Source organism: Mytilus trossulus, chromosome 4 (assembly GCF_036588685.1).
Source record: "Mytilus trossulus isolate FHL-02 chromosome 4, PNRI_Mtr1.1.1.hap1, whole genome shotgun sequence".
NCBI classification, from domain to species: domain Eukaryota; kingdom Metazoa; phylum Mollusca; class Bivalvia; order Mytilida; family Mytilidae; genus Mytilus; species Mytilus trossulus.
This window is the reverse complement of record NC_086376.1, coordinates 44,606,999-44,622,860: the sequence shown is the minus strand read 5'-3', so window position 1 is coordinate 44,622,860 and position 15,862 is coordinate 44,606,999. Positions and strand designations below refer to the sequence as shown.

Sequence of the window (15,862 nt, the reverse complement as noted above, 5' to 3'; positions counted from 1 at the left end):
CCTTACAATACAGTCTTGGAATGGTTAGAAAACTAATTTATACTGATGGGAAAAAATATCCTTATTTTCTAGTGTCTTTGCACCTAAAAATGACAAAAAAGAAGAAGTTGGCGTATCTTTTTGATACGGCTTTAGAAAGGTTGAACTTGTGTTTTTAACTTGAACAGATTTCACAATACTGTATTTATGCTTCATGGTTCATTAGACAAAATAGATCAAAATACCTCACGGCTATTTATTGGGCACTGTGATTTGGCGGGTTAGTTCTATTGTTCTAATTTGTGAACACTTAATCATGGAATTCATTTTGAATTACTAGTTACACGAAACAGGCTGTTCACTTAGAATAAACATCACTTTGGTTGGAAAGTCTCTTTCATAAGGTAGATTTTATTCTTTCTTTAATGATAACATGTTTTAAACAAATTAATGGAAAAGTAATAGAAGTGCATGTTGCTCAAACTGAATGTCAAGTTTATTTTGGTGGCTGTCTAAAACAATAGACAATTCAGAAAGAAGATTTAACATTCAAATTTCACAATTCAGTAATCTGCTTTTAATATGTTACACTACTATATTTTCCCTGGCGGGTCTACTCGACCCGCACGGCATGCATGTTTTTTTTTAATTAAAAGGTGATAGAGCAGTGGAGATATAAAGTAATGAACCTGATATAGTATTTAACCATAGCTTTAACAATATTGAAATATAAAGGAAGTCTGCCCAATTCAGATAAAACAGCTATATTTGTGTTGCCTTTGAGTAGAAACCAAGAATATATTAACAGAATCTTAAATGTGTTTTTCTGCTTGACATTTATCATAAATTTGGTGGAAGGTTAACAAGCCATTTCTAAATATATATATTAATCATTTCAGGTTGGGAACAACCGCTCAAATAAAGGGTAACCTCTCAATATAATGACTATCTCCCTAGTATTCATGAGGGGTACACTTCAAGTGATATAAAAAAAAATTTTTTTGTAAAAATCACATAGTACAAATGAGCACATATTATATATTTTCCTTTCTTTGGAAAAAATTGGTTGGTTAACTTATACAGGTTGGGGACAGCCTGCCAAATGGGGAACCATTCCCCAAATGAGAAATACCCCTCATTTGAGTAATCAATTCATAGTGCTTAAAACTAAATTTTCCATAAATGGGTCTATTTAGTTAAATTGGCACAAATTTATAGAAAATAGAACAACTTCTTCCAAAGGACTATATTTTAATTATTGGTTTTAAAAAAGTTGGAAGCCTTGAAAATAGTCAATTCCAAGTTTGCATAGGCCTGTATCTTCTCAGTGAATCAACTGAAACTACTGGGTTATATTCAACTAAACTTGGCCAAAATCATCATTGGGGTATCTAGTAAGAAAAATGTGTCTTAAGACCCAGCCAATCAACCAAGATGGCCACCATGGCTAAAAAAGAACATAGGGGTAAAATGTAGATTTTGGCTTATAACTCTGAAACCAAAGCATTTAGAGCAATCTGACAGGGATGACATTGTTTATCAGGTGAAGATCTATCTGCCCTGAAATTTTCAGATGAATCAGACAATCCGTTGTTGGGTTTCTGCCCCTGAATCGTTAATTTTAAGGAAATTTTCCCGATTTTGGTTATCTTAAATATTATTATAGATAAAGATAAACTGTAAACAGCAATAATGTTCAACAAAGTAAGATTTTCAAATAAGTCAACTTGACAAATATGGTCAGTTGACCCCTTTAGGAGTTATTGCCCTTTATAGTCAATTTTTACCAATATTTTGTAAATTATTGTAATCTTTTACAAAAATCTTCTCCTCTGAAACTACTTGGTCAAATGTAACCAAATTTATCCACAACCATTATTAGGGTATCTAGTTTTAAAAATGTGTGTGGTGACCCAGCCAACCAATCAAGATGGCCACAATGGCTAAAAATAGAACATAGAGATAAATGTAGATTTTGGCTTATAACTCTGAAACCAAAGCATTTAGAGCAAATCTGTCAATTTGTTAAGCTTTTTATCAAGTTAATGTCTATCTGCCTATAAATTTTCAGATGAATTGGACAACCAGTTTTTGAGTTGCTGCCCCTGAATTGGTAATTTTAAGGAAATTTTGGTGTTTTTGGTTATTATCTTGAATACTTATATTATCTTGATTTGTTAAGCTTTTTATCAAGTTAATATCTATCTGCCTATAAATTATCAGATGAATTGGACAACCAGTTTTTGAGTTGCTGCCCCTGAATTGGTAATTTTAAGGAAATTTTGCTGTTTTTGGTTATTATCTTGAATACTATGATAGATTGAGATAAACTGTAATAAAAATGTTCAGCAAAGTAAGATCTAATAATAAGTCAACATGACCAAAATGGTCAGTTGACCCCTTAAGGAGTTATTGCCCTTTATAGTAAATTTTAACAATTTCATTAATCTGGTAAATTTTTGTGAATTTTTACAAAATATTTTCAACTATATTTAAAGAGCCAAGTCTATATAGATAGAAAAATTGTAAGTGGCAAGAATGTTCAGTATAGTAAGATATACAAACACATCACCAAACCCCAATTTTGTCATGAATCCATCTGTGTCCTTTGTCTAATATACATAGACCTATCTGAGGCATTCCGTATATACATTTGTGTAGGTCCTGCCAAAAACATGAATGATACAACAAAATAATATTTTATTGTCACTATGGAAATGTGCTACATGCACAATATATGAGGTAAGCTAAGAATTATTTTGAATTAATTAACTTGCCTGTCATATTAATTGTTTTTTTCCCATATATGCAAGCAAGCTTTAGCTATGAAATTATAAATTTAGCTTAATGAAAAGAAACAAATTACTAAAATGTCAAGGCATAGGTCATCAACCAAAATAACTGTTTAGGGGATCAAGATAAGTTTATTTTACATGTATGACATCATGAGAGAAAGTTTAAACATTTTCCTTGTTAAATTTGGTGCAATGAAAGACCAAGAGTATTTTATCTTTTACCTCACCTAATCAACATTGGAAAATAAAAAAAGAATGAAATTTTGGCATGAAAATTTCAAAGAATTAAGTCTATCAAATTAAACCAATAAATTAAAAATCCTTACCTAATTAAAACTCAAATTATTTTATATTTTACAAATAGGTCTTATTTTACCTTGACCTCATTTTCACAGTTCATTGCTCATTTTTGTTAAGTTTTTGTGTTTTGGTCTGTTTTTCTTTTTTATTAAGCAGTAGGTCAATTAGAAAATAATTTTATTGTATTTAAAGCTTGGCCTTCGTAAAACGTAGATTTTACTGTTGCAAATTTAGTTTACCTAGCGATGCGGAGTGGAGATAGGTAAACAGTTATTTGCGACAGTAAAATCAAGTTTTATGAAGGCCAAGCTTAAAATACAATATAGTTATGTCGATTCTAATGCCACATTTCAAAATTAATTTCATTTAATATATATTTGGGCTTTAAAATGCTATAAATGAAAAAGTCCGTGAAACTGTTGCATCGTTATTGGCATCTAAACAATGTGATGTCATATGTATACTCTGGATGCCAAACATGCATACTAAAAGTATTTTTACTTTTCATACGCTTTAGAATGGTTTCAATATAGACAAAGAGAAGATTTTTGAGGCTCAGAATGTGACTCTTGTTTATTTATACCCCAAAAATATCGGAATTCAAAATGGCGGCTTTCTTAGAAATATGGACTGGTAGAACACGGAATCTAACCCCTCAAAATATTTGTCAACGTCCAATGAAAATTATTGTTACAAACTAATTGCATTAGAATGATATTTGTTGTATGGAAGAATTTTTAGCTGTTCATGCCTGCCTGGCATGGTTCATCTGACCTTGATCTCATTTTCATGGTTCATTACTCATTGTTAAGTTTTTGTGCTTGGGTCTGTTTTTCTTGAACTATAAGCAATAGGTCAACTATATTTGTTGTATGGAAGAATTGTTAGCTGTACATATGTGACCAGCCACGACATATCCAGGCTTATGGAGGTAAAACGTCATTGTGAGAAAATCGCCGTTAACTATATGTGACTAGCCATTTCCAGGCTTAGTTGGGTACATTGTCTAAAATTTGATTTTTGTATATTTATCTAAAATATTCCGAAACAAAACTCTCTGTCATGTTATTATGACATATTTGTTGTAATAGCAATGAAACGAGTCTTTTCGAATACCGGTATGAAAATGAGACTGTTCTATGACGACTTTTATTTATTGAAGCCACTAATTCATAAAACACAAAATTATTGTATTTATCGGCTTTTAGTGATGTTGAATAGCGTATTTGAATAAAATTTCAAAGACTTAAATTTACTGCAATGCAAACAATTCTTAGCTCTATTTTAGAACATGTAATTTAAACTTGTTGAAATGAAGTTAGTTTGAAATTTGTCAAATAAGCTTTAAGAATTCCTTTTTTTTTAATTTAGATTTATTATGCATGTCTCTACACATAGTGAGCGACGCGTAACAGTTTATAAGTAGGTGTTCTCATATATTAATTTGATACGGTGCATTTATTATGGATATATTTCAGACTTCATTTATGAAAGAAACACTTTAGAGCAGAGCAGTATTTGTTTGTTTGTAGCTCTATTTTAGAACATTTAATTTAAACTTGTTGAAATGAAGTTAGTTTAAAATTTATCAAAGTAAGCTTTAAGAATTCCTTTTTTTAATTTAGATTTATTATGCATGTCTCTATACATAGTAAGCGACGCGTAACAGTTTATAAGTAGGTGTTCTCTTATATGCATTTGATACGGTGCATTTATTATGGATATATTTCAGACTTCATTTATGAAAGGAAATCTATAAAGCAGAAATTTGATTTTTTTTGTATCAATTTAAAATGTAGATTCAAATATTTTTTACTTCACACGATAAAGTAAAACTTCTTCAAAACTTATATATGATGTATAGTTCGGCGTCCGCAAAAAAGAAGCCAACGAAAGTGTTTATCTTTTCTTCACACATACGTATTTCATTGAATCTCAATATTTATCATGTTTATAATTTTTCTAACAAAGATGTTCTACCTCCATAAGCCTGCAAATGTCATGGCGGGTCACATATATGTCTGGCATGATTCATCTGACCTTGACCTTATTTTCATGGTTCATTGGTCAAGGTTTAGTTTTTGTGGTTTTAAGTTTATGTGACAGTTGTTATACATGTATAGCTTTATATTTAGGACTATCAACAAATATAAATGATTAGTAAAAAAGGCGAGACATTTCAGCGTGTGCACTCTTATTTTTATAAATTTATAACTTTGAGGACTTCTGGAACTTTAAAAAGCTTCCAACGTATCATGCTTTTGTGGCAGTCAGCTCTTAATTCATTCCTGCCAACTTTTCAAAATGCCTATGGGGTTTTGCATACAAGATGACTGTCTTAGTCCTAAAAAAACCTTCAAGGGAGCCTTTAAAAACATTTAAATGTTATTTTTTGGCTTCTCCACACAGGCACTTGTCACAGATTTTTTTTTAATACATACCTGTGTTATATTAAGGTATGTAGGAAAAAAAATTCTGAGACAAATGCCTGAGCTTCTTCATACATTTATAAGCCTGAATCATTGTAAAATTAATTGTTTTGTTTAAAATTGTGGACAAAATTGCTCTTTCAAAATTTCAATTTGGGAGCCTCCATGGAGGAAATCCTCCACAAATAGAGACAGTTGGCAGGTAATTTATAATTATCTAACCATTGACACTTAATTTGGAAAACTTTTTTCTAATTTATAGTCTAACTGAAAGAAAGAAAAGTTTGATTGTCAATTTGGATATCTTCATATTACTTTGATATAATAAAATTGAGAATGGAAATGGGGAATGTGTCAAAGAGACAACAACCCGACCAAAATAAAAAAAACACAACAGCAGAAGGTCACCAACAGGTCTTCAATGTAGCGAGAAATTCACGCACCCGGAGGCGTCCTTCAGCTGGCCCCTAAACAAATATATACTAGTTCAGTGATATTTTTATTTCAATTTACTAACTGTTGTCTCATAAATATAAGAATTCTTTTATTTTGTATTACAGACCCCTGGATGAGCCCAGATGAAAGTTCGGTCCTTAGTAACACCTGAAGGAAGATGGTTTCATTTTAGTTGCCAGATAATGATGATGTACCGGTAAGTATTTGCTCATTACAATTGTATTTGAAACTATGTTAAAATTTGTTAGATAATAAAAAAATAGTTTTCAAATTATTTGAAGTAACAGCTTGAAAAATCATTACAAATTAGTCCAAATTTTTTTTTCCAATTTATACTCGAATGAAATATATTTTATAATTTATATATAATATATACAGTAGTACAATTCTATATAGTTACTTAATGTCTATAATATATATCTTCTAATAACTTGAAATCTCAGTTAAAAAATATTAACATTTTACTACTCATTTTACACCCACTTTGAAAAAAAAGGGGGGGGGGGTAATAATGTTTTACCTCTGTCTGTCAATCCAGCCATCAGTTCATCAGTCTGTCCATCCCAATGAATATTTTTCGTCACCTTTTTCTCAATACAAGGATTTCTGAAATTTGGTTTCGGGTTGATATATATATCAGCTATACCAAGTGATGCATTTTCAGATTCATCACTAAGCAACTTCCTGTTTAACGAACACATGTATAGTTTTACACCTGATAGCCAAGTTCAAAATTTTCAATTCTTTTTAACTACAATACAAGAATTTCTGAAATTTGGTTTTAGAGTTTATACAAGTCACCTTGCAACATACTCAACTGGGATAGTGATCGGGTGGCTGTGGAGGTGGGGGCATTAGCTAACTTCTTAAAAGTTTTATATTTTAGTAGAGGGAAGACCTAGTTGCTTCATACTTTGTATATGCACCTCTCATGTGACGAAGTTTCCGTCTGTCACATGTCTAATGTCCTTGACCTCATTTTCATGGTTCAGTGACTACTTTTTTGTAATGTTGAATTCTCCCTTATTATAAGGAATGAGATAACTATATTTGATTTGTGCCTACCTTGTAAGGTCCTCATGCCTGTCAGATAGTTTTCACTTGACCTTGACCTCATTTCATGGATCAGTGAACAAGGCTGAGCTTTGGTGGTCAAGTCCGTATCTCAGATACTATAAACAATAAAAGGTCTAGTATATTCAGTGTATGGAAGGACTGTAAGGTGTACATGTCTAACTGGCAGGTGTCATCTGACCTTGACCTCATTTTCATAGTTCAGTGGTTATAGTTAAGTTTTTGTGTTTTGGTCTGTTATTCTTATACTGTTTGCAATATAGGTCTACTATATTTGGTGTATGGAATTATTGTAAGGTGTACATGTCTGGCTGGCAGGTGTCATCTCACCTTGACCTCAAACTTGCATGGTTTATTGGTCACAGTTACATTTTTGAGTTTGGTCTTTTTTTCTAAAACTATATGCAATAGGTCAACTATATTTGGAAATATTGTTTGATTTTTATGTCAGTCACACAGGTTTTATTTGACCTTGACCTCATTTTCACAGTTCATTGCTCAGTTTTTGTGTTTCGGTCTGTTTTTCTTAAACAATAAGTAATAGGTCAACTATATTTGTTGTATATGGGAGAATTGTTAGCTGTATACATGCCTGCCTGGCATGTTTCATCTGACATTGACCTTATTTTCATGGTTCGTTGGTCAATGTTAAGTTTTCTTGGTTATTATGAAAAAAAAGATGTGGTATGAATGCCAATGAGACAACTATCCACAAAAGACCAAAATGGCACAAACATTAACAACTATAGGTCACCGTACCGCCTTCAACAATGAGCAATACTTAAGTTTATGTGACAGCTGTAATAAAGCTTTATACTTAGGACTGTCAACATAATATCAATGATTAGTAAAGAAGGTGATCGAGACGCTGTGCACTCTTGTTGAAATTTTGATAACTTTCTTGAACTATCCTGGATTTCTACCAAACTTGGACAGATGCTTGTTTGTGATCATAAGTATCCAGATGTAAATTTTGTTAAAAAAAAATATCCTATTTTTCCACATTTTACTTATAAATGGACTGCCAGGAAACATTACATTCACTCTGTGGTAAAAGATTTTATACAAATGCAAAAATTTTTGCAGTTGTATACTGGAATCACTTTGTTGTCGTCAATTTTGTCTGAAGATGGATGGTTTCTGGATAATAACTTTAGTATAAGTAAATAGAAATCAATGAAATGTTAACACAATGCTTATAACCTGACAAAAGGAAGGTTGGGATTGATTTCGAGGGCCCAAAACATACATTTATCTTGTTTCAGGACAAAAAGTTGTGTATAAGTATTTCACTTACTCTGAAACTGTACCATAATGTTTATATCATTTAAGTAGAAGATTGGGATTTATTTTAGGGTTCTGGAGCAAACAGTCAAGGAATAAGGGCCAAAAACAAGCGTTTTTGAAATTCATGACAATAACTTATGTTTAATTGTATGGGTCTCTCTGACATTGTATCACAAGGTTCCATATGATGAAGGAAAGGTTTGGTGTCAGTCTGGGGTTAATATCCCTGAACATGTAGGAATAAGAGACAAAAAAAGGGCCAAAAAGAATCATTTTTGTCGAGCCTTCGACTTTTGTCGAAAAAGCGAGACTAAGCGATCCTACATTCCGTCGTCGTCGTCGTCGCCGGCGTCCACAAATATTCACTCTGTGGTTAAAGTTTTTGAAATTTTAATAACTTTCTCAGACTATACTGGATTACTTTCAAACTTAGACAGAAGCTTGTTTATAATCATTAGATAGTATCCAGAAGTAAATTTTGTAAAAATAAATTTCCATTTTTTCGGTATTTAACTTATAAATGGACTTAGTTTTTCTGCGGGGAAACATTACATTCACTCTGTGGTTAAAGTTTTTAGAATTTTAATGACTTTCTTAAACTATCCTGGGTTTGTACCAAACTTGGACAGAAGCTTGTTTATGATCAGAAGTAAATTTGGTAAAAAGATAATTCCATTTTCCCTGTATTTTACTTTTAAATGGACTTAATTTTAATTTTAAATGGACTTAGATTTTCTTCCAGTTAACATTACATACAGTCTAAAGTTATCAAACATTTATTAGATTCATTAACCATCCTAGATTTTTAACAAACTTGGACAGAAGCTTCTTACAATCAATAGATAGTATCAAGAGGAATATTTTTATTGATTTTTTTCCTTATTATTGTTGAGCCTGCGATTTACAGCAAAAGTAGGCGAGACTCTGGGTTCCGCGGAACCCTTACAAATTTTTCTAGTTTACAGACAATAACTTATGTTTAAGTGTATCAGGATCTCTCTGAAATTATACTACAAGGTTTTTTTACTACAAAGGAAAGGCTGGAATTGAGTTGTGGGGTTCTTGCTTCAAGGATTTCAATAAGTGAGGGGCCAAAAAAAGGGGCCCAAAAAAGCATTTTTGTAGTTTTTAGCCAATAACTTGTCTTTTTTTAAAAGTGTATAAATCGCTCTAAAATGATACAAGTTTCCATACTACAAAGGATGGTTATAGGCGGTATAAATGGAACAAATCATTAAGCAATTAGGGGTAACAAAAGGGGGCAAGGGTTTCTGGTTTAAGGACAATTTAGCCAATTTAAAAGCAATATAAGGGAGGTAATCCAATTCCAATAAAATTTTAAGAATACTATTAAAATTATCCTTACTTGTGGAAAGACGTGCAATTGTTCTCTGAACTATTGGTGTTTAACTTTCTTTATATTTTTTTTAGCCTGTAGGAAATATATAGTATAGGTTACTTCAAAGAATTGAAAGTGATTTATGTTTATCTATTTCATTTTATATGTTTTCATGTTTTATATCTGTTTCATTTTATATGTTTTCATATGTATGCTGTTTTTTTATTTCTATTTTCTATAGGAGTATTTCTTCTGTTTTTAATTTATTTTCATTTTCTGTAAGTTACTTCAAAGAATTGAAAGTGAGATATGGTCATCTGTTTCATTTTATGTTTTAGGTGACGTCCAGGATCAGAAAGTGAGGTAAGTTTTGATAGGATTGTGTGCATGTTTGTATGCCTTTTTGCCCTCGTTTCCTCTAGGTGGCAGTCCAGGGATCAAAAGTGAAGGTATGTTGAGATAAGATTGTGTTCATATTTGTATGCCTTTTTGCCCTCTTTTCCTCTAGGTGGCGGTCCAGGGATCAGAAGTGAAGGTATGTTAAGATAAGATTGTGTTCATGTTTGTATGTCTTTTTGTCCTAGTTTCTTCTAGGTGGCGGTCCAAGGATTGGAAGTGGAGGTATGTTAAAATAAGATTGTGTGCATGCGTTTGTATGTTTTTTTGTCCTAGTTTCTTCTAGGTGGCAGTCCAAGGATTGGAAGTGAAGGTATGTTAAGATAAGAATGTGTGCATGATAGTATGCCTTTTTGTCCAAGTTTCCTCTAGGTGGCAGTCCAAGGATTGGAAGTGAAGGTATGTTAAGATAAGATTGTGTTCATATTTGTATGCCTTTTTGTCCAAGTTTCCTCTAGGTGGCAGTCCAAGGATTGGAAGTGAAGGTATGTTAAGATAAGATTGTGTTCATATTTGTATGCCTTTTTGTCCAAGTTTCCTTTAGGTGGCAGTCCAAGGATTGAAAGTGAAGGTATGTTAAGATAAGATTGTGTTCATATTTTTATGCCTTTTTGTCCAAGTTTCCTTTAGTTGGCAGTCCAAGGATTGGAAGTAAAGGTATGTTAAGATAAGATTGTGTTCATATTTGTATGCCTTTTTGTCCAAGTTTCCTCTAGGTGGAAGTCCAAGGATTGGAAGTGAAGGTATGTTAAGATAAGATTGTGTTCATATTTGTATGCCTTTTTTTCCAAGTTTCCTTTAGGTGGCAGTCCAAGGATTGAAAGTGAAGGTATGTTAAGATAAGATTGTGTTTATATTTGTATACCTTTTTGTCCAAGTTTCCTCTAGGTGGCTGCTGAGTCCAAGGATTGGATGTGAAGGTATGTAAAGATAAGATTGTGTTCATATTTTTATGCCTTTTTGTCCAAGTTTCCTTTAGTTGGCAGTCCAAGGATTGGAAGTAAAGGTATGTTAAGATAAGATTGTGTTCATATTTGTATGCCTTTTTGTCCAAGTTTCCTCTAGGTGGCAGTCCAAGGATTGGAAGTGAAGGTATGTTAAGATAAGATTGTGTTCATATTTGTATGCCTTTTTTTCCAAGTTTCCTTTAGGTGGCAATCCAAGGATTGAAAGTGAAGGTATGTTAAGATAAGATTGTGTTTATATTTGTATGCCTTTTTGTCCAAGTTTCCTCTAGGTGGCAGTCCAAGGATTGGAAGTGAAGGTATGTTAAGATAAGATTGTGTTCATATTTGTATGCCTTTTTGTCCAAGTTTCCTCTAGGTGGCAGTCCAAGGATTGGAAGTGAAGGTATGTTAAGATAAGATTGTGTTCATATTTGTATGCCTTTTTGTCCAAGTTTCCTTTAGGTGGCAGTCCAAGGATTGAAAGTGAAGGTATGTTAAGATAAGATTGTGTTCATATTTTTATGCTTTTTTGTCCAAGTTTCCTTTAGTTGGCAGTCCAAGGATTGGAAGTAAAGGTATGTTAAGATAAGATTGTGTTCATATTTGTATGCCTTTTTGTCCAAGTTTCCTCTAGGTGGCAGTCCAAGGATTGGAAGTGAAGGTATGTTAAGATAAGATTGTGTTCATATTTGTATGCCTTTTTGTCCAAGTTTCCTTTAGGTGGCAGTCCAAGGATTGAAAGTGAAGGTATGTTAAGATAAGATTGTGTTCATATTTTTATGCCTTTTTGTTCAAGTTTCCTTTAGTTGGCAGTCCAAGGATTGGAAGTAAAGGTATGTTAAGATAAGATTGTGTTCATATTTGTATGCCTTTTTGTCCAAGTTTCCTCTAGGTGGCAGTCCAAGGATTGGAAGTGAATGTATGTTAAGATAAGATTGTGTTCATATTTGTATGCCTTTTTTTCCAAGTTTCCTTTTGGTGGCAGTCCAAGGATTGAAAGTGAAGGTATGTTAAGATAAGATTGTGTTTATATTTGTATGCCTTTTTGTCCAAGTTTCCTCTAGGTGGCAGTCCAAGGATTGGAAGTGAAGGTATGTTAAGATAAGATTGTGTTCATATTTGTATGCCTTTTTTTCCAAGTTTCCTTTAGGTGGCAGTCCAAGGATTGAAAGTGAAGGTATGTTAAGATAAGATTGTGTTTATATTTGTATGCCTTTTTGTCCAAGTTTCCTTTAGGTGGCAGTCCAAGGATTGGAAGTGAAGGTATGTTAAGATAAGATTGTGTTCATATTTTTATGCCTTTTTGTCCAAGTTTCCTTTAGGTTGCAGTCCAAGGATTGAAAGGGAAGGTATGTTAAGATAAGATTGTGTTTATATTTGTATGCCTTTTTGTCCAAGTTTCCTTTAGTTGGCAGTCCAAGGATTGGAAATGAAGGTATGTTAAGATAAGATTGTGTGCATGTTTGAATGTCTTTTTGTCCTAGTTTCTTCTAGGTGGCAGTCCAAGGATTGGAAGTGAAGGTATGTTAAGATAAGATTGTGTTCATATTTGTATGCCTTTTTGTCCAATTTTCCTCTAGGTGGCAGTCCAAGGATTGGAAGTGAAGGTATGTTAAGATAAGATTGTGTTCATATTTGTATGCCTTTTTGTCCAAGTTTCCTCTAGGTGGCAGTCCAAGGATTGGAAGTGAAGGTATGTTAAGATAAGATTGTGTTCATATTTGTATGCCTTTTTGTCCAAGTTTCCTTTAGGTGGCAGTCCAAGGATTGAAAGTGAAGGTATGTTAAGATAAGATTGTGTTCATATTTTTATGCCTTTTTGTCCAAGTTTCCTTTAGGTGGCAGTCCAAGGATTGAAAGGGAAGGTATGTTAAGATAAGATTGTGTTTATATTTGTATGCCTTTTTGTCCAAGTTTCCTTTAGTTGGCAGTCCCAGGATTGGAAATGAAGGTATGTTAAGATAAGATTGTGTGCATGTTTGAATGTCTTTTTGTCCTAGTTTCTTCTAGGTGGCAGTCCAAGGATTGGAAGTGAAGGTATGTTAAGATAAGATTGTGTTCATATTTGTATGCCTTTTTGTCCAATTTTCCTCTAGGTGGCAGTCCAAGGATTGGAAGTGAAGGTATGTTAAGATAAGATTGTGTTCATATTTGTATGCCTTTTTGTCCAAGTTTCCTCTAGGTGGCAGTCCAAGGATTGGAAGTGAAGGTATGTTAAGATAAGATTGTGTTCATATTTGTATGCCTTTTTGTCCAAGTTTCCTTTAGGTGGCAGTCCAAGGATTGAAAGTGAAGGTATGTTAAGATAAGATTGTGTTCATATTTTTATGCCTTTTTGTTCAAGTTTCCTTTAGTTGGCAGTCCAAGGATTGGAAGTAAAGGTATGTTAAGATAAGATTGTGTTCATATTTGTATGCCTTTTTGTCCAAGTTTCCTCTAGGTGGCAGTCCAAGGATTGGAAGTGAAGGTATGTTAAGATAAGATTGTGTTCATATTTGTATGCCTTTTTTTCCAAGTTTCCTTTAGGTGGCAGTCCAAGGATTGAAAGTGAAGGTATGTTAAGATAAGATTGTGTTTATATTTGTATGCCTTTTTGTCCAAGTTTCCTCTAGGTGGCAGTCCAAGGATTGGAAGTGAAGGTATGTTAAGATAAGATTGTGTTCATATTTGTATGCCTTTTTTTCCAAGTTTCCTTTAGGTGGCAGTCCAAGGATTGAAAGTGAAGGTATGTTAAGATAAGATTGTGTTTATATTTGTATGCCTTTTTGTCCAAGTTTCCTTTAGGTGGCAGTCCAAGGATTGGAAGTGAAGGTATGTTAAGATAAGATTGTGTTCATATTTTTATGCCTTTTTGTCCAAGTTTCCTTTAGGTGGCAGTCCAAGAATTGAAAGGGAAGGTATGTTAAGATAAGATTGTGTTTATATTTGTATGCCTTTTTGTCCAAGTTTCCTTTAGTTGCCAGTCCAAGGATTGGAAATGAAGGTATGTTAAGATAAGATTGTGTGCATGTTTGAATGTCTTTTTGTCCTAGTTTCTTCTAGGTGGCAGTCCAAGGATTGGAAGTGAAGGTATGTTAAGATAAGATTGTGTTCATATTTGTATGCCTTTTTGTCCAATTTTCCCTAGATGGCAGTCCAAGGATTGGAAGTGAAGGTATGTTAAGATAAGATTGTGTTCATATTTTTATGCCTTTTTGTCCAAGTTTCCTTTAGTTGGCAGTCCAAGAATTGGATGGGCAGGTATGTTAAGATAAGATTGTGTTCATATTTGTATGCCTTTTTGTCCAAGTTTCCTCTAGGTGGCAGTCCAAGGATTGAAAGTGAAGGTATGTTAAGATAAGATTGTGTTTATATTTGTATGCCTTTTTGTCCAAGTTTCCTTTAGTTGGCAGTCCAAGGATTGGAAGTAAAGGTATGTTAAGATAAGATTGTGTGCATGTTTGTATGCCTTTTTGTCCAAGTTTCCTCTAGGTGGCAGTTCAAGAATTGGATTGGCAGGTATGTTAAGATAAGATTGTGTTCATATTTGTATGCCTTTTTGCCCAAGTTTCCTTTAGGTGGCAGTCCAAGGATTGGAAGTGAAGGTATGTTAAGATAAGATTATGTTTATATTTGTATGCCTTTTTGTCCAAGTTTCCTCTAGGTGGCGTCAAAGAATCGGAATGACAGGTATGTTAAGATAAGAATGTGTGCATGATTGTATGCCTTTTTGTCCAAGTTTCCTCTAGGTGGCAGTCCAAGGATAGGATGGGCAGGTATGTATATATTTTTTTTTTAATTGACTAACAGTTGTCTCATAAATTTTTAGATGTTTTAAGTTTGTATTACAGATGGATGAGTCCAGATGAAAGTACAGTCCTACACCTGAAGGAATATGGTTTCAATACAGTTGGCAGATGATGAGGATGTAAGTATTTGGTCATTGCAATTGTGTTTAAAACTTCTTTTTTTAAATTTAGTTAAAAAAAATCAGTATTTCCTTTGAACGACCACTTGAAATTTTATTACAAAATTGTTCTTAATTTCATGTTCAAATTTATTCTTATGAAATATAATTTAAAAAGAATTATTGTAATTGTTACAAATTAAAATAGACTGATCGTCCCAATTTAGGATTTGAAATAAAACATACATCACATTTAAATTTCTGAGTTAATTATTACAACAAATAGACTTAATATTGACAATTTGGATATTTATGTATTTATTTCCATTTTGATTGGGAAAATATGACTTTGTTTAGATGTTTGTTCAAAATGTATACATCAGATTGTTTTGGTTAGCCACCCAATTCTGATAATTATCTGCATACATTAATTTCAGACTTAATGATGTTATCATTAAACAGTCTTCATAATACTGATTAAAAGTTAAAATGAAAATGGTTAATTAATTATAGGCAAAAAGAGCATAGACGCAGAAAACAACGCCATTCACACAGATGTTTCAGTTGAGATGGTAGATGAGTAGCAACTCCATGGAAGATGTTTACTTAGATCTTCAACCAAGTCCGAGGCTTTGCCATGTAAGCAATCAAGCACCAAGGATAGCAGCTAGAATGAAGATTAATGATTACATTGATCTTCCACCAAGTCTGAGGCTTTGTCATGAAAGAAATAATGCAAGTATATTCAAGCCAATTAATTCTGTACATTATCAGCGAAAATGTGAAAGTATATAAACATTATCTATAAAGCAACACACATTTTGGTTATTTTGCACATTTACATCACACAAAAAAGATATGTATCAGTTTAGATGTTTTTCTGTTACACAAATAATATTTAATTCCATGAAAAGTCAATCCTGATAGAATTTTTACTTCAAGGGAGACTATAGTACAATAAACTGCAAGAATGT

The 15,862-nt window shown here is 32.8% G+C and overlaps 1 long non-coding RNA gene across 1 annotated transcript; it reads left to right on the top strand.

Moving 5' to 3' along the window:
- Positions 1 to 6,102: 6,102 nt before the first annotated feature.
- LOC134713961 (uncharacterized) lies at positions 6,103 to 15,618 on the top strand. The gene is made up of 4 exons (XR_010106448.1): positions 6,103 to 6,155; positions 9,998 to 10,022; positions 14,833 to 14,909; positions 15,402 to 15,618. It is a non-coding gene; the product is annotated as an uncharacterized LOC134713961 (long non-coding RNA).
- Positions 15,619 to 15,862: the final 244 nt, after the last annotated feature.